The following is a 23,574-nucleotide window of genomic DNA, read 5'->3' as shown; positions in this document are numbered from 1 at the left end:
CTGGCTCCCATCAGTATGGATGTGACACTAGAGCAGGTTAGATGACTTCAAAGTGCACAATAACTTCACTTTCACACGTGTAAGAATGAAATGAGTGACAGTTGAGTGGTGGTAGATCCAACACACAACGAACCGGCTGCCCGGGAAGTCTGCCTCTGCCTTCCAGGGATTGTGTCAACTTTTGGTGCTCTCTTTTCCATCCCAATTCACTCCTCCTCTCAGAAAATGTCCAGTGAGCCCCTGCTGGGTGCCAGGCTCTCTAGTAGGTATTGGACCAAAAGTAGTTTCTTAAATCATTCAACTCAACACTTATTTACTGACTATCAGTTATGTGCCAGGCAATGGTCTGATCACTGGTAAACAAGACAGATAAGGATTCTGCATTCATAGAGTTTTTGCATTCAATGGATATTTGAGATGTAGAAATGTAGAAAAGTGCTAAACAGAGAATTTAAAATCAGGTAAATAATAACATGGTGGCTACTTTAGTTTGATTTGTGGGGAATTCTTCCTGGAGGAGGTGACATACGTGTTGAGATCTGAATGGTAAGAAGAGTACTCCTCTGAAAACCAGGGAGAAGAGAATTCCATGCAGGAGAACAGCTGATAGAAAGGCTCTATATCAGGAGTGAGTTTTGCATGTTGGAAGAAAATACAAGTTCCTGTCATTGAAGCTTAATGAGAGAGAGAGAGAGAGTGCACTATAAGAAAGCCTGGAGAGGTGGAGAAAGATATTTGAGGCCTCCTAAGTGAGAGTAAGATGCTTCATTTTTCTAAATGCATTGGAAAGCCACTGGAATTTTTTTTCAAAATTATCTGATCTATATTTATCTGTCTATCTCCGTAGAAAATATGGTGCTTGTTACTGCATACATGATATGTTGCTGTAGGTATCATTCTGCACCTTTTTCACTTAATAACATGCCTTGAAAATCTAAGACACTGGGTATTTTGAAGCAGGGAAATGACATTATATGATTTAGATTTTTAAAAATATGATTCTGGCAGCTGGGGGAAAATGAATGATATGTGTCTTTGTTTCAGCTGTTGTAACAAAACACAATAAACTGGATGTTTAAAACAAACAAACAAACAAACAAACATTTCTTTCTCACATTTCTGGAGACTGGGAAGTCTGTAATCAAAGTGCCTTCAAATTTGGTGTCTGGTGAGAACCTGCTTCCTGGTTTATGGATGGCTCTTCTCGCTGTGTCCTCATATGGGGGACCAGACAAGGGAGTCTCTGAGGTCCCCTTTATGAGGATACTAATCCTACACATGAGGTTCCTGTCTCATGACTTAATTGTCTCCCAAAGACCCCCATCTCCAAATGCCATCACATCAGGAATTAGGTTTCAGTGTGTGAATTTGGGGGACATAATCATTCAGGTCATTGCTGTATGATGATAAGATTGTATGGGGTATGGAGAATGGAGAGTGAGTAGGTAGGACCCAGCCTTCAAAGGGCTCAGTCTCTGCTCAGCACATTTGTTCTTAGGGTCAGTCTAGTGGCTTGTGTATTTGTCCTTGGTCTCTCACCTTCAACTGTGGGATCCCTGGGGCCAAGCCAATGTCTTTTCTTGTTGATCTCTATGTCTCAAGTATCTAAACAGGTGCCTGACACTATAGTAGATGCTCAGTGAAAGTTTATTGGATGGGTGAATTAATAAGGCTAAACAGTTTTATCAATAATTCACCTTACCCTGAATAGCATGCTTTTCTTCCCATGAATGGTCAATGTTCGTGATGGACTGTCCATTGTGAGTGTCTTATTGAGAGGCCTTTCTGTGACAGAAGATGGAAACCAGTGGTTAGAGTTTTGTGTTTTCACTTTGGGACAATGGACAACCTTCAGGCTGGTGAAAAGCCCAGAAACGAATTCATATAAAATAACTAAAAATACTAGGGGTGTTGATGCTGGAAAAAATTTAGGGAAATGTGGCAGCTGCCTTCAAATATGTAAGGAACGGCTATGTGGAAGAGACAGTGTACTTATTTTATATTGCTCGAGGGAAAAAGGCAGGAGCACAAGATACCCATCTCAAATAAAGGAAACAATTTTCTACAGCTACCCAGTAATAGGATAGGTTCTCTTGTGAGGTAATGAGCACATTGTCTCCAGAGATAGTCCAACAGAAATTAGATATTAATTTGTCAGGGATGCTGCAGAAGTGGCCCCTGAATTTTGTGTAATGACAATAATAGCTGCCCTTTATTTAGCACTTTACCCTACTCCAGACACTCTGCCAAGAGTTTTACAAATGTTATCTCATTTAATTTTCATAACAACTCTATGTGGTAGGAATTATCTTTTTTTTTTTTTCTTTTTCTTTTTTTTTTTAGATGAAGAACCTTAGGCTTAAAGAAGTGAAGTGAAGTGATTTTTTACAAGGGCATACAATTAGTAAGTGGAAGAGGCAGGAATGCATCCAGGTCTCTCTGACTCTAAATTCTTTATTCTTTATCATACTGAGCTCAGGCATACCCAGAGGATTTCTAAACCATGGCCTCTTTCTCAGTCCTCTTCAGAGTTACACCACAGCATTTCATTCCTCTCCATCACCAAGGATAAGTGGCGCTCAAAGGCAGGGACATTTCTTGGCTATTACTGGTGGGTGTTCAAGGCTAAATGTGGTGGGAAGAGCCCTTCTGTTACTTCTATGAAGCTGGAGGGACAGAATTCTGAGATAGCTTCCGAGAGAAGCTCTCTAATTTCTCTGATTTCTCTATTTCTTCTATTTCTCTATGTCTTCCTCAAATTCTTTCTCATTCTTGTTTTTTTTTTTTTTTTTTTTTTTTTTAAAGATTTTATTTATTTATTTGACAGAGCGAGATCACAAGCAGGCAGAGAGGCAGGCAGAGAGAGAGGAGGAAGCAGGCTCCCTGCTGAGCAGAGAGCCCGATGTGGGCCTCGATCCCAGGACCCTGAGATCATGACCTGAGCCGAAGGCAGCGGCTTAACCCACTGAGCCACCCAGGCGCCCCTCTCATTCTTGTTTCTAAAAGACCAGTCGCTAGGATTGATCCACCAGTCCTGCCTGACAGGGCCAGCGCTGGGTCGATTTCCTTTCGGGATCTCACAGGAGAGATAGCTTGTCAATGGCAGGATTCAGATACTCATGACCCCCCAGTCAGAGTCCTCCTGACCTTATTCCAACACCTTCAACATATCCTGCATCCTCTGGGAGTTGAGTTTCTTCTATTCTAAGATGTTGATACTCTAATACTCTTGGAGTAAAAGATGACTTCTGTTGAAGATTCAGAATGGGGGTGACAGTGTTAGAGACTGAATGTGTTTCCCCCAAATTCATATGTTGAAGCCCTGCCCCTAATGTGGTGGTATTTGGAGATGGGGCCTTCAGAGGGTAATTAGGTTTAGATGAGGTTGTGAGGTTGGAGTCCCCATGGTAGGATTAGTGTCCTTAGAAGAAGAAGAGATGAGACCTTTCTTGCTCTAGCTCTCTCTGCTTTGTAAGGAACAGAGAAAGAAGGCACTGCCTACATGCCAGGAAGTAGGCTTTCACGAGACTCCGAATCTGCCAGCACCTTGGTCTTGGACTTACCAGCCTCTAGAATTGTGAGTGATAAATATTTGTTGTTGAAGCCACCCAATCTATGACATTTTGTTAGAGCAGCCCAGACTGAAGAAGACAGACAGGAAGTGGTTTCTGTTTTGTTTTATTTGCATTTGTGGAAGGGAATTGTTGAGTGAAAGGACTTTTGTTTAGTTTTGTTTGGTTTGGCCTCTGTGGAGGAGAATGTAATGTCTGTGATCTTCACAAAGCCGAGGAGACATTGTGCTTGGATTTCTGATGAAGCAGCTATCTGAAACGCCTGTCTCATATTCATGCATCGACAAACTGGTGACGAAATCAGCATGGTGTCCCTTCCTTTCCCACTCTGTCCAGAGCCCCACATGGCCAGCGCTCTTTCCCGGGAAAGCTCTGGTGGAAACTCCAGCAGAGAAGTGCTTCACCTATGAGTCCTGGAATGGATAATCCCTCTAGCCAGTGAAAAACCACATAACTAGTTTCCCTCAGTCTAAAGAGAACCCTGCCCAGTGTACGCCAGCGAAAATACCACCTACTCGTGTACCTAAGGAAAAAAAAAATCTATGGTTTTCCCCAAAGAACTTTTAGAAAGTAGAGATGTACGGATTACTGTACGAGATCAGGGAAAGGAGAACGTCATTTTTATTGAGTGGCTACTCAGTGTCAGGCTTTTTACAGGGTCAGACATCATAACCTCCCATAACAACCCTGTGAAGATGTGATGTTCTTTATTCAACAAAAGGGTAATGGGCACAAACTATGTGTTTGGTTCCACTGAGAACACAGTTGTAAGTAAAATCCACAAAGACCCTGCTCTCCAAAAGCTTACCTTCTTAAGGATATGATAATAATGCTAATATTTATTGAATAACCTAGAGTCAGATATATTTTATGTGCTTTATGCTCACTATTTTATTTAATTATTTCAAAACCTCACAAGCATGGGAGTCTAATCTGTCCCCAGTTCGTCACTGAGGAGACTAATCACAGACAGGAGGATTAACTTGCCCCAGTCCATAGCTAGTCTGTGATAGAACTACTCTTCTAACCTAACCCAAGGTGTCTGGCATCAAAGCTCATGCTCATGACCTTGTCCTTTTCTGCCTTTAGCATAGGAATATGCTCCAGATGAAGAGGGGGGGCTCACATGGCCAGTGATTTGCCAGAGTGGGCCTTTAACTCCGGTCTGTCTGACTTTCAAGCCCATGCATCTTTTTTTTTTTTTTTTTTTTTGTAAAGATTTTTTTTTTTTTTTTTTTTTGACAGACAGAGATTACAAGTAGGCAGAGAGGCAGGCAGAGAGAGAGAGAGAGAGAGAGAGAGAGGGAGGAGGAAGCAGGCTCCCTGCTAAGTAGAGAGCCCAATGCGGGGCTCAATCCCAGGAGCCTGGGATCATGACCTGAGCTGAAGGCAGAGGCTTTAACCCACTGAGCCAACCAACCAGGCGCCCCAAGCCCATGCATCTTTATCAGACTCCTGACTGACAGCCGTGAATCTACGCATCATGGCGATAACGTTACTCTTCCTGCCTTCCCTCACCCCTCCTCCCTTCCAACAAGCATGTAATGAATAACTTCCCATTATCACAGACTGTGCGAAATTCTGCATTCCTAATGTAGATTAAAAGTCTCTTTAGAAACTTTGTTTTTGGTTATCAAGGGTTGAGTAAACAGAAGACAAAAAGTTACGCACTAGTCAGTGATTTAATCTGTATACATTCAGTAAGTTTGAAAATTTTTCTTGGACGTTCAGAAAAGATGGTTCTGTTTTCTTCAATAGCAGTTATTTTTAAATTGACACATGTTACTTTTCTCTTTCTTTTTTCTCTCTCTTGACTGAGAATGTGCACAAGTCAGCAGAATTTAGGTTGCTTTCCTTTTCTATTCTCAGAGAGGTCTTACCCTAGAGCGCAGGGCCTGGCATCGCTGGCCCAAGATTCCCTACTTAGCGCATGTTTCTTCAGCTGGTCCTGTCAGTGCTGAGCACACAACCACGGAGGGCCCGGCCCCAACCCGGTGTCAGCCGTGTTTTCCCTCTTATCATATTTCCCATGCTCAAGTGCACGAGGAAATGGAGAGTCTTTCAGCCGGCCTGGTGGGTGCCCCATGAAAACAAGGACCTAGGAGATGAAGAAGTAAGGAGGCTGCTAGTCTGAGAAGCCGTAGGCCTCACAGATAAGGAGACAGCTCAGGACTGACAATCCTGTGGCGGAGAAAAGCCGTGAGCACATCCTGTCCTGTCAGAACTCAGGACCGGCACCCTTACATACACCACACTCCTTCTCCTAGTGCTTCTGGGAAGATCTGGAATAGGATGGGGATTCTCTTCATGGACTTGCACTAACCTGTTTGAGAACCCTACAACAGTGGTCTGCCAGCTGTTCCCTATGACTGCCCAGCTCTGTGAGGATGTAGTGCCTTGCTCAGGAGGCTGGCAGATCTGGAAAGCCCTTCTGTTCTCTGTCACTGAGGTACATCTTGACTTTCTGAGGTCCTGACCCCTCTCCCTGGAAAACCACAAGCCACTTGGAGTTGCTGTCTGTCCTAGCCACTGGTTAGAGGTCCCAGCCTCTGCTCACAAATTCCACAGTTTTGTTTTATAACCACAAGTACTTTCCTTGACTCTGAGCCCTCAGGTGTCCCTCCAGCAAAGAATCTGTTTTACAGATATGTGGGTATCTTCAGTCCGGTTGAGTGCCTTTGTCTAGTCTCGTTAGGCTACTGGTTCCTCGGTCCCTATTTAGGTTCCCAAAGACCAGTTAGTCTTTCCTTCTGAATCATTCTTCAGGTCAGATCTCTGTCTGAACCATCTCCCCCTCCCCGTTCTGAGCTGGGCAAAAGCCTGTTCACAGCTGCAATAAAGCTGGGCAAAGGCAGGTCACATCCTAGGGCTGGTCAGGCCTTGGTGACGGTTTGAATGTGGAACTTAAGGGGAAGGAGGAGTCAGAGGTGGCTCCTAGACTTGGATCCCAGATGGCCTGGGAATGATGTTTCCATGCATAAACACAAAGGGCAGATCGCAGCCACATGTAAGAGGACGAAGAGCTGGTTTATGAAATGAATACCTGTTAGGTGTCACGTTTGGGACTTGATGAATTTGAAATGTGGGCCAATAGGACTGCAGACCTGAGGTTCAGGGGAGATCAGAAATACAGATTTGGGGTTCATCACCCAGACATGCTGGTGGATGCTATTGGATTTGGGCATCATAGAAAGGAATCGCTGAGAGAAGAGAGTTAAGTACAGCTTGGAGTAGCACCCAGGGGGGAATAAGAGAAGACTGGAGAGGCTGGAAATGAGCCAGGGTAGCACCAGGTCACTGAAGACAGGAGAAGAGAACTTCAGAACATCCAGATCGACTGTAAACATGGACATTTTGTCATGCCTTAGCAGAAGAACAAAGAAGATATTTTAAATATCCACATGAAAGAATGATAGCAAGAGAGAAGCTCTGGAACTCTTGTGACCTTAGATGGCCCTACGTGAACCCAGTGCAGGTCACAGATCAAGTGAGCTTGATGGCTAACCACGCAGTGACACTAGGTCACACACACATTATTAACGGGACACGATATGGTGACAGACCATGTGTGGGGAACATGGCAGTTAGGAAGGCCTTGTTCAGAGGAGCCACAGCTCCCAGGCAGGACAAGGAAGATGGTCACCCAGCAGGATCATGTATCGCAGACATCTCTCTGACAGCATCACAGAACATGTTGATCAAGCCTTCAGTTCACAAAGCAGAACAGACCTGAAATTTCTCATTTAAGGGAGCCAATGATATATTATTATTTCTAAGTGCAGCTTGAATTGACATTCCTGTCATTTGCAATTGAATGATACCTATCTGATACATCTTTTTACTTGGTCTTTCTGGTTTTAATTCTCTGGCCTACTGCAAGGTTCCAAGTGTTTTCTTTCTAAACTATACATGTAACCATATCAGCACCTTGCTTATACCCCTCTGAGGGCTACTCGGCAACCGCTGGAGAGTGTCCAGACGTCCTTGGGTATTATGCAAAATCTGTTATCTGGTTTCAGATGACTAGTCTCTTACCACTTCTTTCCACCTCTCTCAGATTACCATTTCAATGACTGGACACTTTCATTTGGAAGCATTCTAGTTGGTTCTTCTCCAGACTCATCTGTTTTATCATGCTGTTATGGTCTTGTGTCTTAGCACTTTGTTTCAGCCTCCAGTTTGTAATTTTGCAGAGTGACTTGATGGTGGCAGGAAAGGTTTCCTCTGGGAGTCCCATATCTGCTAGGCTGTAGACACTTCCTTCAGGATGGTTGTGTGTAAGCCTCTTCCAGCATCTTGAGGAATCTATCAGCCTAGGACCAGATTTTTGGTTAACCTCTTTGCTTAGGGTCTTGCACAATGGGGACAATTAGAAGTTTGGACCACATCTATTCATGAAGCACAAAGTTGGGGTTTCTTCTCTTGAGAATGATTCTTTTCTGCCAAGGTACTGTCTTGGATGGGCAGAATATTTCCTTTTCACTTCCCTAAGCTTGTGGAGTAGGGATGGTATTAGTTTGTCCTGCACAGTTAGGCAGTCCTTCGAGGCTCTAGTTTTATGCAGAAATTTCTGTTCAATCCTTCCCCTACCCCCATAGGTGGGTGGGCCCAGACCATGTTTCCTGTTCCCTCTTAGGCATTAAAGCCTTGAATCTCAGGGACTAGAGCCACTATACCTGTCTGATACCTTGAGGACTATAGCAACATTGGAGCTCTTTAATTCTCCAGATCAACAAAACTAAATAAATAAAAGAAATTATTCTTGGTGGGAGAAGACATTTATAATTGACATAGCAGATAAAGGGTTCCTATTCAAAATCTATAAAGAACTTATCAAACTCAACACCCCCCAAAATAAATAATCCAGTTAAGAAATGGGTAGAAGGCATGAACAGACATTTCTCCAAAGAAAACATAAAAATGGCCAACAGACACATGGAAAAATGCTCAGCATCACTCATCATCAGGGAAATCCAAATCAAAACCATAGTGAGATACCACCTCACACCAGTCAGAATGGCTAAAATTAACAAGTCAGGAAATGACAAATGTTGGTGAGCATGGGAAGAAAGGAGAGCCCTCCTACACTGCTGGTGGGAATGCAAGCTGGTGTAGCCACTCTGGAAAATAGCATGGAGGTTCCTTGAAAAGTTAAAAATAGAGCTACCCTATGACCCAGCAATCACACTACTGGGTATGTAGTGAAAAGAAGGAACACTTGCACCCCAATGTTTATAGCAGCAGTGTCCACAATAGCCAAACTGTGGAAGGAGCCAAGATGACCATTGACAGATGAATGGATAAAGATGTGGTTCATATATACTATGGAATATTACTCAGCCACCAAATAGAATGAAATTTACTATTTACATTGACATGGATAGAACTAGAGGGTATTATGCTAAGTGAAATAAGTCAGTCAGAGAAAGACAAATACCATATGATTTCACTCATATGTGGCATTTAAGAAACAAAACAGATGAACATAGGGGAAAGGAAGGAAAAATAAAATAAGATAAAAACAGAGAGGGAGGCAAACCAGTCAAGATACTCTTAACTGCAGAGAACAAATTGAGGGTTGCTGGAGGGAAGATGGGGAATGGGTTAAATGGGTGATAGGAATGAAAGAGGGCACTTCCGACACGATGTGCTGAGCACTGGGTGTTATATGTAAGTGATGAATCACTAAATTCTATTCCTGAAACTAATAATACACTGTATTTTTTTGTTTTTGTTTTTTACTATTATGTTCAGTTAGTCAGCATATAGTACATCATTAGTTTTTGATGTAGTGTTTGACAATTCATTAGTTACTTATTTAACTAACTGGAATTTAAATAAAATCTTGAAAGAAAAATAAATAAAATGAGAATACTAAGTGACTTTTAAAATGAGACCTAAAAAGTTGATAATCAAAATTATAAATAAATAAGTAAATAAATAAATAAATAGTGGGAAGATGGTAATTTATATGGAAAAAGAAGAGGACAAGTAGAGGAGGTGAGGGGTACCAGGAGGGCTGCTGGTGGGGAAGAGGCTGAGCTTCTGGACTAGGGTGGCCAGTGTAGTGTTCACTGAGGAGGAAATTTGGGGTAATTGTGAGAAGATTTTGGTGGAGAGATGACTCCTGCCTATCTTAGAATAATTTGCTCTACTGAAGCCAAGGCGGTAGCCCTGGGGGAAGCTGTGAGAGTGTGTTAGAGCAGCATACCAGCAGGACCCAGTGACAGAGGCACAGGGACAGTCTGGAGGGCATGGCTGGTGAGCAGTGTGTGTTGCTACATTACAGTGAGACAGGCGATGGGGGAAGACACGTTCTAGAGGAAAGATAATGAGGTCTTTGCTTGTCTAGAGGAAACAGAGTTTCTCCTGGAACTTAGGTCAAAAGGAAATTATTCTTGGTGTTCTTAACATAGGGAACAAGAAGCTATATATGGGGCATTTTCAATCATATTTTTCCAATCCATGCATATGGTTTATTTTTATGGATTATCCCTTGTGTAACTTGAGAACATAATAGAAACTAATATCTGTGAAAGTAATTCTGTATGGATCCAAGACCACGTCATGCAAATAATTAGCTTTCAGCTACCTCTCTTGATCTAGGGTTATGTTTTTGAGTACTTAGGCTTGAGGCCAGGATCATAAACTGAGTTCAGTTATGCCAGTTAATGTGGCTTTAATTTCCCCCATTCCACCCAGTCCTCCTCCGTCACTCTACTCCCTACCTATGTCTCTCTCAGAAGTCTCATGGGCTAAGTATGATCCATCTTCATACAGCAACTTTTAAGTATCTGAAGACAGTTACCATAATTTCCCAAGTCTCTTCTCCTGTGCGTAAAAGGAATTAGTTCGAACTAATCTTCATTATGAGCCATGGCGTGTTTTTCAGAGACAACCAAATCACCCCCGTGCTACCTTCTTGCAAAGATATTTTGTGTGTCATGGTCTGTTTTAAATCCCAGATGTGTGGGGCACCTGGGTGGCTCAGCTGGTTAAGCGTCTGCCTTTGGCTCAGGTCATGATCCTGGGGTCCTGGGATCGAGTCCCACAATGTGCTCTCTGTCAAATGAATAAATGAAATTCATAAATAAATAAAGTCTTTAAAAAAATCCCAGATGTGATCAGACAGCACAAAATATCATGATCCTATTGCTATCAATGCAGCCCAAGGCTATATTAATATTTCGATTAACACCAGTGTGCAGTTTTCACATGGACAGCTACAATGCCTGAGTGCATATTCCAAAGTTCACTATTATCCAGGTCACATTTGCATCTCGTTTGCCAAAAGTATGAAAGAATTTATCAAATGTTTCACTTAAGTCAAGAAACAGTACATTTACGTCGTTCCCCCAATCTACTGGAATCATTTTCATAAAGCAGATAGAACAGTTTTGGGTGTCTCACTCTTAATAATCTATGCTGACTTCATATAACAATCCTTACTTTTCTAAAGGCTCACATACCACATATTTTAAAATCCATTCTACAATTAGATTCAGATTGATGTCATATTTAATGATCTATATTTTCTGGAATTTATTTATCCTCCCTTTTTGAGTTCAAAAATAAATTTTTTCCAAGTTTCACGAGTGCAGTATGATGGCGGGTGCAGAAGGAAGGGCCGTGTCATGGCAGCCAAGGGGCTCTGGGTTTAGACCAGCTCTGCTCCTAGCTAGCTGTGTGACCTTGAGCATATTGCTCGACTCACTTCTGAAAATTAAAGGTGTGGACTGTAGCCACTCACCCTGCCTCTTGCTTGGTGTCTTTAACATATTTACCTCTTTTTAAAAAAGATTTTATTTATTTATTTGAGAGAGAAAGAGAGCACGATAGGGGTAGCGAGGGGCAGAGGGAGAAGCAGACTCCCTGGCAAGCAGGGAGCCTGATGCGGGGCTTAATCCCAGGACTGTGGGATCATGACCTGAGCCAAAGGTAGATGCTTAAATGACTGAGCCACCCGAGCACTCCCATATTTACCCTTTTGATAAGAAATTACCTATATTCTTCTGATTTCAGTATATAGTCTTAGAGTGATTTGTCTCCCCTTGTTAATAATGGCTGTGCCACACTGAAGAAGAGTTCAATATTCAGGTTTATTTGGTTCCTTTTTTTTCTTTTTTTAAAAAAATATCTTTATTGAAATATAATTTATATACCATAAAATTCATCCACGGAAAGGGTACCATCCTATTGTTCTTGGCTTATTTACAGAATTGTACATCATCCCAGTCTGAGTTTAGAACATTTCAACCCTTGTTCTTAAGTGGACTCGAGTGAGAACTCAGCCAAGCATCTGTTCATGTTGGGGTGACAGACTAAGATCAAGAAGTCAGACCCTTTTTCAATTGTTATCCCCTTTCCTGGATTGTGTTTCCTTGTTCAGAAGTTTAGCTGGTTCTTAGAACAGCATTGGTTTGCGTAGTATGGAGGAAAACTTTGGGAAATGCTTGTGTGCCTTTTCATGGGTCCACTAAATGTTTATTCACTGTATTTTCCCAGGGTTTAGAAATTACCTATTTCAATAGCCTAAAGAAATGGACTCTTAGAACCACAGGGACCTTCCCCCTTTGCTTATTCATCAAAACACACTGAAGTCTCTCAATTCATTAAAAAATATTCCTTGAAGCTACCATGTACCACATTCTGGACATTCAGGGCTCTAGAGATTCAGGGGTGAATCAGATAGCTGTTGTTGGAGGAGACTTGGGAAACATTGATTCAATCTACACAATTTTGGATAGAGATAAGAATATATATAGTCACCATAACAGTTACAGGAGTGACAAAAACATCTGTTGAAAAGGAAGTTTGTAGGAGGCAAAGGGCCAATTGCTTGATACTCAAAAATAGAAATATGAAAGACTGGCCTCCTAATGGAGAAATCTCCTAGGTCAAGAAGACGGCTCTCAAGGGCTCTAGTCCCTCTTGCAGGCAAAGAAATGCAAGTGCAGAAGCTGTCTGTGCACTGTATACAGCTATCTACTGGGGAACACGTATGGGCTATTCTGTCACTTGCCAGCTATAGTCTCTCCCTGCTCTGGGAGAACTCTGAGTGCAGTGTGTAAGTCAAGTTCTAACGGGACACAAACAGATGACATACGCATGGGTCATTTGAGGACTCTTGACCCAGTGTTTTTTAAGGCAGGGAGGGGAAACCACCAGAGATAGCAGATAGTGAAGGGACCTGGGGCTAGTTACAGATGGGTGCCATTATTACTCCCAGGATGAAAAATAGCCTTGAGGGTAGGGGACCCTTACAGGAGATGTGCCCTTTGCTCTCCCCAGGAGGAAGGCATTAGATAGCTTCCTTGCCCTTCCCACTGTTCTCTGTTGACTGAACTCAGCTGGAAGCAGGAAAGCAAGGGTGCTCTTTGGGGTGATCCTTGCAGGTCAGTTTTCCAGAATACAGAGCAGGGTGGAGAGGGTGGAAAGTGGATTTAGAGGGGGACAAAGGGAAGACATGCAGTGCATTGGGGAAGTGGGGCCTCTCCCTACACAAACTCCTCTTTTTTCCCTGCCCCCCAATTCCTAATCTAGGTACTTGGTATATTATAAAAGGAAAAGCAAGGGCAGCAGAGGTCTGGAGCCCAGTATTCAAGGATTCAAAATCTCTGAGCCCCTTATGATATATAAGATACCGAACTTCTCTGAATCTGTGTCCTTTGTGGGCTGGTTAAGAGGGTGGGCTATCTGAGAGCAGATCTTACCTCTGCAACTTATCCTGTAATTCTCTCTCTCTCTCTCTCTTTTTCTTCATGTGTCATTCAATTCCATTTAAGAACAAAGTGCTTGAAAAGTACTCAGTGTTAGTAGTTTCTGTCTGCAGATGGGAACTATCTTACCTATTTCTTAGCGCTGTTGGGAGACTTAAACAAGATGATGTGACTGAAAGATCTCCAAGGTATACATCATATAACAACACCAAGGCCAAAGTCCTCCACTTTTCCTATCCTCTCTCCTGCCTTCTTTTTTTCCTATCCATTGAGCAAATGATTATGAAGCCAGACACTGTCCTGGGCACTGAGGAGCCAGTGGGGAACAAGTCAGTAAGGTCCTTGCAATCCCCAAACACACATCCAAGGGGGCATGTGGGTGATAAGTGAAGAACGAAATCAGTAAGCAAGGCAATGTTAGGTGGGGTCAAGGGCCTTCAAGAAAGCAGAGCAGGCAACTAGGTTAGGGAGTAAGAGTGGGCCTTTGGGTACGGGGCCTACTTAGTGTGGTCAGGAAGGTCTGCCTGTAGGGGGAAATTGACAGAGCTGTGAATGAATAGAAAATTCTGGCATGGGAAGATTGTGGGATCAGGTGGTAGAAGGATCTAGGCTGAGGAAACGGAAGTACAAAGTCCCTAACACAGGAGAAAGCTTGGTGTGTTCAAGGGTGTAGGAAGAAGGCCAGAGTGCACTGCGGGATGAGGCTGGAGAGGTGGGCAGGAGTTGCAGCTGCAAGCTGCAAAGTAAAGTCATGTCGTGATCCGAATCTGTTTCTTCATCTTACTTAGAACTGTCAAGGTAGGTGTGAGGCTTAAGGTGGCTCAGAGAAGACATGGAGCATTGCTCTAAGAGAACCACCTGGAGGGCTGAAACAATAGGGGAACTGCTTCCCGAGAAGGGGGCACTGAAGCCTTGCCTTGAACCAGGGAAGATGACCAACACAGAAAGCTGGAGGCAGGAAGTTCTTAGCCAGGGGTGGGGAGCACTTGGACACACAGAGGGGAATGCACAGAAAGCTTTTGCAGGACAGGAAGAGAAATAATCTGGGCTGATTATTTCAGCACTGAGGGCAAGTGCTTGGATTTGGTTCTCAGATCCACAGGGCATGTTTGAGGGGCTGAGTGTGAGAGCCACACCCTTGCCCTGTCTTCCATCGCACCAGTGACCCACAGGTTCGACCGAGATATTAGACTATGGGACAGAGCCTGTTTACGTGCCCACCGGGCCTTGTGACTTCTCTCACACCCTCAGCTGATTCCCAGGCACCAGTCACCATCCAGAAAAGGACAAATCATCATACTTTCAAGGCAAATGAGGATATTAACTAGGGTCAGATGGTGGAAAGGGCTCTGGAATATGAAACTAGTTCTGCCCCTTTATTTATTTTTTTCACCTTTCGCAAACCACTTAATTTCTCTAAGTCACAGTTGCCTCATTTGTAAAATGGAGGCATTGCTTCCTCCCCAGTACGGCTGGAAGCATTCAGTGACATGATGTATAAGAAGCCGTATTTCCACTCGCTCTGCCTCCAGCCCCCTGTGGCCAACAACCCTCTGCAAGTAGATTCTGAAGCTTCTTGGATATCCTGTGCTTGTCACTCAGAGAAGCAATGCCAGAGAAGGTATCTGAAGAGCAGGCTTCCTCTGGGTTAAACCTGGCCAGCCCAATAAGCCCTCAGCCCAGTTTCCTTCCTGCCAGGTCAGATATCCAAAAGCAACGTGCTTGTTCTCCAAGACAACAGCAGATGCTTCTAGCAACAGAAGGGAGAGGGTCAGGCATTTTAAAATAGAAAGCAAGGTCAAAAAGCTCCATTTGGCTGGTAAATACTGACCTCTTGCAAACATTTTTAGAACCCCAAGTATAGTGCTGGCTCATTTCCATCAACCCTGTTTCAGAGTCTACAGATCTGGTTTGTTTCCCTGCCTGAGTAGCTAGGCCTCGTGCCCCCAAGAGCTTATGAACGGGTCGGACCTGTGATCTCCATGCAGGAAAATGGTCTATGCATTTAGATGGAATATTTTGTAGTTTGGTAGTCTCTATTTGAATATTTGAGTGGATTCTTGCTGCACAAAATGTTTGGTTCCAACTCCAGCTCAGTGGGTTGCTAAGGTGAAAGCGTTTGTGATTAATTCTGTTCATAAACACACTGGAAAGAAGAAGAAGAAGAAGAAAAAGGCCCTGGTGTCTATTAGCATTTTAAACACTGCGACTTGGATTCAGTTTAATTATTTCCTCCCCATGGCTTTAAAATTGAAGGGCTTCAAAGTCAGGAGTTACTGCTCATAAAGTTAATGACTTTCCCCTGGTAAAAGAGAAAGAGCTTGGAAATTAAAGGGCCCCAATGTGGTGGCTGTGTGAGGACAGAGAGAGAGCAAAGGGCCTCGGGAGTCCCAGGTTCTCCCAGCCCGCTCGGCTTCTCCTGGGTGCTTCCAAGTCATCATTACCAAAAACAGGGCCAACAGTCTCTAAATCCTTCTCCAGGCCTGAAAGGATATGTTCTACCACTGTGGCAGTGATAATATGGAGATTGTTGCTCTTGCCCAGGACCATAAATCCTGCAGAGCTCTGGAGTGCCAGAAGGAGCAGTTGCCTTGGTGTGTTCACCACTTACTGACCATGATAACAGAGGGCACCTCCTCCCTGAATGGCAGGAATCATTGTACACCCCTAACCCCACCTCTGTACGCCTCTCAGAACTGTTATAAGGCCCGAAAATCACAGTCAGCTGATGAATGCAAAAACAGCTAAGCTGGAAGTGCTCCAAAGAGTTTGGGATGGTGAGATGTCTGGATAGGAGTGTGAAGTTAAGGCTAGGAGTGAAGGTGGTGAGGGTAACTGGTAAGTTGGTGAGGATGTGAGACAGACTGGAAAATGCTGCCCTCCCTCCCCTGCAGGTGGCAAGGGCTCAGGGGGGAGCCAGCCTTCAGAGACAGACTGTTGTTCCCCGTGTTGTCTAGTGTGAGCCCAGAGCAGAGCAGACTCAGCCTCACATCTCTGCACACAGGAAGGTGGCGCATGTGTGGGCCTAGGGGAGGCAGCGTGGACAAATTGTCCTAGCTTCCCTGACAGCCTTATAGAACAGAAGATTCCGAGGAGCTTCCACATGGAGATGGAAGTTGTGCATGTGGTCGACACCTGCAGTCTGTCCTCAAGGGCCAGTCAGACTTTGTTAGACTTCTCCCTCCACTCCATAACCTTCCCCTCTGCCCCCGGGTGTATATAGGTGAGAGGAGTTTAATGACAATGGAAGGCATCCTGGGGGGAGACTTCTCAATAGATCAAAGAAGAATGTAAAGGGTGTTTAAAGAGGAAAGGATCTCACTTTTTCAATCATTCCTCACCTTTTCTTTTCATTTGCTTTCAAATATGATGATTGTCCATTTCTGGATGGTGACTGCTGCCTTCTGGGAATCAGCTGAGGGTATGAGAGAAGTCACAGGACCCAGTGGGCCTACAACTGGACCCTGTCCCAAGGCCTGAGAGCTCTCTGCTCTGTATATTGATTTTTCGTGTTGTAATGTGGGGATGCTGTGTTTCCTTTGGATGAACTATAAGACTAGACATATTCCTGTAAGCAGGAGTAGGAGGCTCTGACGTGGGGGTGCTCAGCCTTATTTTCTTGGGTCCAGGTCACTGGGATTCTAGAGTAGTTTGAGAGCTTCACACAGGGCAGTGCTAAGACCAACTGTCCTTCCTCACAGGGGAATTACCTTTCTCTGCTCCCTCTGGATATAGAGATATTTGTTGTGGGAGTGAATCTTTTTGATCCGTCTTTCTACCCCACTAATGACACTTCCCTGAGTCAAGGTCTCATCTGTCATCCAGGAGGACACCGGGTGGCAAGAATAAAAAGTCAGGTGTTGACCATTTTCTTTCCTTTGTCCATAATCATCATCATTGACACAGACACTGTTGGTTACCTGCTCAGCCTGAACTCCCTACTCTTCTGGGATGGCAGAGCCTGGATTTTGTTCTGCTGTCTCTCCTCTGTATAGCCACACACCCGGAGCAGGTGGTCCTATCTCCCTCTCAAAGATGATTCCTGAGTAGTTACGGAATTCCATTCTTCTTGTCAGTGATTGGTTTATTCACAAGTTGTGACCCAATCCTGGCCAATAAATATGAGGTACTTTCCCAGCAATACTCCTGGGAAAGATTTTCTGTGTTCTTCTGTCAGACTTTGCCACATCTGCACGTGCTCTCTGGCACTGCAGCAGCCATCTTGTGACGAGCAAGAGAACTGCCCCAAGGGCAAAGCTGATGTGTTAAGGATGACAGAGTGGAAGGCTAGAGAGAACTTGGGAATTAGGGTTGTATTCAAGCCCCTGAAATATCCAACCATGAAGCCACACTACCTTGGAATATCTGATTTCTAAAGTTAGGCACGTGAGGGTACTCTTATTTGTAGCCCAAAGAATTGGACTTATAGGGTAATTGGCCCCAAGAGAGGTTGCACACAACAAGAAAGTGGGGGACTATGGGATTAGTTAGTTATCTGGCCAAAGGCACTGTACCAGGTATATGAGATGGTAGGACTTGAGTAAATCATGGCCTGGAGTTAATTATGAGTTAGTTATTAGCTGCGGTCACCTGAAATGGAGTGCCCTGTGAAGATAAGGTTTGGGGGGGGTGGGGACAAAGTGGCAGCTTCCATATAGTTTTATATAAAGCTTGAAAAAATCATATTCTGTAACAGGATGATTCTTTTATTTGAGCTGGACAACTTAACAGGGAGAATGTCAAGTTCAAATTTCTAATTCAGATATAAGCTGAAAATCAGGAATTAAAATAAATTAAATAAATTAAATAAAAATATGAAGTCTAATTATGTAAGTTTGAAAGACTAAAAACAAAGCACCACAGTTTGCTCCTGCAAACTGCTGAATTACAAAGTTGTTAATATTGCTACTTTACTAAGTGTCCTATGTGAAAGTGAGGATATGCCTCGGAAAAGAGGTGAGCCCCCAGGAGAAACAGATACCAGTGGGAAGAGCTGGATGATGTATTAGTCTGGGTAGTCTCTCTCTCTCTCTCTCAGTAAAGAGAGAGAGACAGAGGCAGAGAAAGAAAGAGATTGATCTATTGTCAGGAACTGGCTCACGTGATTTGGAGGCTAAGAAGTCCTAAGCTCTGTAGTCAGCAAGTTGGAGGCCCAGGAGAGCCAATGGTTTATGCTCTAGTCTGGCTGAGAAAGGAGAAGATCAATTTCCTACTTCAAAGACAGGTTGAGAGAGTGAACTCTCTCTTACTTTCTTACAAAAAAAGGCTTTTTGTTCTAATGGGAACTTCAGTGGGTCTGAAGAGGCTCACCCACATTAGGGAGAGCAATCTGCTTGACTCAGTGTACTGACTCAAATGCTAATGCTGTCCAGAAACACTCTCACAGACACACTGTGGACTCACATCTGGCTAGATACCTGGGTATCCTATGGCGCAGTCAAGGTGACCTACAACGTTAGCCATCATAGATGGCTTAGGGTCCTCTAAGCTCTCCCTTTCCTGAACCTTACTTGGTATGCAAAGCAGCTCTTTCCCCCACCTGATGAAGCTGTTTTCCTTACCAAAAGCTTTGCAATAACTGACTAAGGAGACAGCTCTCCTTTTTCTCAACTGCATCTGTGTCCCCAACCCCTGCCAGCATCTTTATCTAGAGCCATATCCCAGAGTGTATCAGGGAGCCAATTATACAATTAAACCCAAGAGAAGATTATTTTCACACCAAATAGTATTATAAGAATTTTCTAATTATCTCAGCAAAATTCTAGTAAAGGTTAACAGGAAAGAATTCTGAACATACAAGGCCAAGGAAAGAGGAACATAATTCTAAATGCAACTGAATTTGTTAATATGTGAGAACCAACCAGAGATTCTGAATAAAGTGTGTCAGTTCAGTATATTTTACCAATTTGCTTAGTTGCCTAAGACCTAGAAATAATAGTGGGTATTGCTAAATGAAAATAAGTTGCCAGAACTTTCTTGTTATAATGAAGAGGAAGAAATTCAGAGTTCTAGGGAGATGATAGTGTTAGGATGGATTTGTCCAGTAAGTTTCACAAAACCACACCTTAACTGCACGTCCCCTGATAAGGCCCAAAAGACACTCTCTTCACCAAAGCTTTGGGAATACTTTGGTTAGGGGAATACTTGCATCTTTTAAAAGCTATGTGACCTCTGTGGGGCCAGGATGCTACCTTCTATTTTCCCCATGATGTTGGTTGTGAAATCATATACTGAAACTTAACTTGGAATATATAGCAATCAGTTTAGAGAACTTACAGATGAATATAGTCACTGGGGGAAAAGAGGTACGTAGATTATTAGAATTATATGAAATAATGTAGCAATACCAGGGGCCTGGTTGGTGTTGGAAAATATGAATGTTTGTGGCCTTAGTCCACTTGGTCTTGTGTGCATGCCTGCAGGTAATGCACTCCTAGGAGCAGCCAGCAAGCCAGTTATAGGAGCAGAGAATGAGAGTGCTTAGATTTGTCTGTTACTGGTACTTTTACAGATATGTACCAGAAAATGACAAGAGGGTGAAGGAGTTAATGGCATAGAAAGGGTCAAGCATTAGGCCTTGGGGACTAGGCTCTAGGAAAGAAGGATGGGGGAGAGAGCTGTCAGGAGGAAGAAGGATTCAAGGATTATAGATCTCCATGAGGCTGAAAATGAAAGATTAGGTGTGATAAGAGGATGGCAGAGATTGACTAGCCATTTATCGAACCTGTTTGTTTTTGCTTCCTTCCCACAGATAGATTATTTCTCCCTGTCTTTCTTGTGAACACATGTCTGAGTTCTGGCCGGTGGACTCTCCTGCACCTGTTCTAGGTCTGGTCCACAGAACCTTCCATGTGCGACCCACCCTGCACTCCCCTTTCTTCATCAGCCTCGAAAGCCATGAGCTGGAGATGTTGGAGGCACCAGCTGGAAGGAGCCTGCGTCCTTGAGTTGCTGCTTGGATGAGAACTGCCTACAAATCAGGGACATCAGCCTGGGACTTTAATTGGGTAAGAAATAAATTTATATTGTGGTAAGAGGCCGAGATTGTATGTATAATCTACTGCAGCAGCCAGTGTTCTCTAACTAATACAGCTGTTTAAAAAAAAAAAACAGGAGGGAAATTTTGATTCTCCATTAGGATATTTTAGAAATGATACAGTTCCTGTTGATAACCAGCTGAGGAGTAGTGGTGTGTCTGATGTGGAGAGCAGGTGGATGCCAATGGAAGGAAGAAGTTACAAGTGTAGAAAATTAGAGTATTGGATGTCAGCTTAGATATAAATGTTGTCCAAGAGGATGATGGGATCAATGGAGAAGAGTAGACTATGAATTAGAATAATCTGATATCAGTAGTACTGATTGGGTGCTGCACATTTTGCCTTTAATCCTTACAACCACCAGATGTGGTAGGCATTACCATTAGCCTCTTTCATAAACAGGGCACCTAAGCCTTAGAGGGATTGAACTGGAATTCAGTCTTCAAATCTGCATACTTAAGTACTATATTAAAGATTCCCTGAACAATATGGATTTAAACAGAAAAAAAATCCTTCAATGTCATAGACCAAAGGATTTCAAAATTTTAGAGCAAAAATCTCAAATATTAATGTCAAGATTCCTAAACAAGGTACATAGCTTAGACCCCCAGAGCCATAGTACTCTCTGAGAGTTGCCTTTATGCTATTATCAAGTCTTTTTGGTACTTTACTAAAGACTCTTCATTGAATTTCTTTGGATGACCACATCATCTCGTCCTCTGAGCCTCTACAGGGTCAGAGAGATTACGTGACTTATACCAAGCCTAGGTTGACCTAGTCAGGCCTTCTGATCCCAGCCCTGTACTTTCTATATATGGGAGTTAGATCAGAGGATAACATTTTTTTAAAGCTATTACGAAGGCTTTTTCTTAAAATAAAAATGTTTGGAAAACCAGCATATACAATGGATAGAAACAATTATGTATTATCCTCTATACTTGTTTGCATGCCAGTAGTATTTCCTAATAGAAAAACTGCTCTGCTTGGATGAACAAGGGTAGGCAGGATGTCCCACTCTATTTACCCTCTTCCTACACTAGCCCTAGAGACACCTCCCTGCTTCAAAACCTCTCTCAGCAGAGCACAGTTGACAGTGAGTATAGCTTTGAGTTCTCTAGTGAGTGCTCACTTCGGCAGCACATATACTAAAATGAGTTCTCTAGTGACCAGTGTGAAGAGGAAGCATGACTATTTACAAGAGTAGCAGAACTGACATGGTAAAACCAATCCATTGATTAAGAGAAACACAATAGAAGATTATTCCAAATATTCTGATTATAGTCCTTCAGAAATAAATAAATAAATAAATATATATATATATATACACACACACACACATACATATACATATATATACACATATATATATCCTGAAAACTTTGAATAAATAAGTAAATACATGTATATAATGTATGTATAGAATATTTATTTGTTTTTAGCCCAGAAACTATAGTCTAAAGTACATATCCCAAAGAAACTATTCCATATACATTATAAGACTGTCAAGAGCATCGTTCTCCATAACTCCTAAAAGAAGATTACGTACATAACTAGCAAATGTAGAATGGATAAGTACACTGCGGTACTTTGAGACATGGGAATAATACAGAACTCTGAAAGTGAAGAAACTACAGGAACATGAATGAATCTTACATGATATTGATATATATACACTATATTAGAGAGTATGTGTGTTTAGAAGCTGTATTTCTGAGGAAATACACACAGGTTTAAGATTATAAAGGAAAGCAAGAAAGTGATTATAGTAAGAGTTAAGATGATAGTTGCCTTCCAGGGGCAGGGAGAGTATTAAGAAGGGAGGAAGGAAGAGAGGGGTGCTTGACCTGGATGGGGCTTCACAAGATTGTTCATCTGCCAAACTCTGCTATTTTATGCATTTTTCAGAAATTATGCTCTTCAATTAAAAGTTTTTGAACCTCATACACACACTTGCACACAGACATACACATATTCTTAAGGAGAGAAATCTTTGGTGGGTTTCCCTACAAAAGACACTGTGCACTGTGATGAATATCAAATACTCATCAATATCACCTTCATATTCAACATAGCATGTTTTTTTTTTTTTTTCAGGACTACTTTTTACACTGGTTCTGCAGGAATCACACCAAAGCATACTCTGGTGGCTTGTCTGGTTTAAACTAAGATTAAATTCCACAGAACCTAGAGGAAGCGATTGCCAGAATAATTCTCTTTAGGAATAACCTGAGCCTTTCAAAGGTTTTCTGACCGTGTTTTCAAGATGGGCTCTCCTGACAGGTCGCTGGGATGGGCCTGCTCTCAATGCTAAGCATGAGAGAGAATCAGCCCCCTCTTCTGAGAATTGAAACATCATTTAAAAAAAAAAAATCTGCCTGAATGGAAGGCTGTTTCCGGTTTTGATTTAAGAGAGCTAGAAAGTCCCTGCCACCAGGCCCAGGATTTCATCTGGAAAGTAATTTTGAGTCTGCTTCAATTTATAGAAAAATGAAAAGTTGAGACTCCAGTTCTTTGCCATAAAGCATGGCTGTGATTATTTGAGTCTACACAAGCACCCAAACAAGGCCCAGATTTGATAAATTTAGCTTCTTGGGATACTTTTCAAGACAAAATAGGTATGAAATGTCCTTTGAGATACAGCAATGCAGCTAATTGCTCTGGGGTTACTGGCTCTGTTAGGCATCTTCCTAAAATAACTTTAGTTTTAGGACAGTGGATTCAAAGCCTCTCTTAATGATGATAATTAAAATTTGGGGTCAGGTGTCTATTAAAACCACTGTTCATAATAGTTCATAATGATAAAGTCCTGTCTGTGGCATCTAAGAGAACTCCTAACTTTCTGTTTCTTGGTGAAGATATATGTGCATCTAGCTCATTCCAAAAAAGATCAAGTTCTTAATGGGCACATTAAAAAGAAGGGGGAACCAGAGCTTATCTTTTTTTTATATCAATAAGAATTATCTGATCAATCAAATCAATTCCACTTCCATCTGTAAGTCTCAAAGTTGTAGACTGGTGTAACTTTATTATGCATATCCATAACTGGGAGTATTAACAGCCAGTAGCATGTGACGAGTACATGCCGCTTAGTCCATAACTGAGTCTTCCCTACAGAGTCGAAGGCTATTGGAGCATCTCTCCATACGGAGCACTCACAGCATGGTATCTCAGGCTTTGGCAGTGATGGCCCTATGTGAAGTCATCTCCCCAAAGAGCATGGCCCCAGGCATTCTGCAGTTCTAAAAC

The 23,574-nt window shown here is 42.7% G+C and overlaps 1 long non-coding RNA gene across 1 annotated transcript in view; it reads left to right on the top strand.

The window, feature by feature from the left end:
* LOC122913951 overlaps positions 1-23,574 on the top strand; it is a 95,987-nt gene that overhangs the window by 18,548 nt on the left and 53,865 nt on the right. The window contains exon 2 of the long non-coding RNA XR_006385755.1: positions 20,043-20,298. This is a non-coding gene — a long non-coding RNA (uncharacterized LOC122913951). The remainder of the gene's footprint in view (positions 1-20,042; positions 20,299-23,574) is intronic.

Source organism: Neovison vison, chromosome 7 (assembly GCF_020171115.1).
Source record: "Neovison vison isolate M4711 chromosome 7, ASM_NN_V1, whole genome shotgun sequence".
Taxonomy (NCBI): Eukaryota; Metazoa; Chordata; class Mammalia; order Carnivora; family Mustelidae; genus Neogale; species Neogale vison.
Note: the sequence above shows the minus strand (reverse complement) of the source record. Positions and strands in the feature narration are given on the sequence as shown.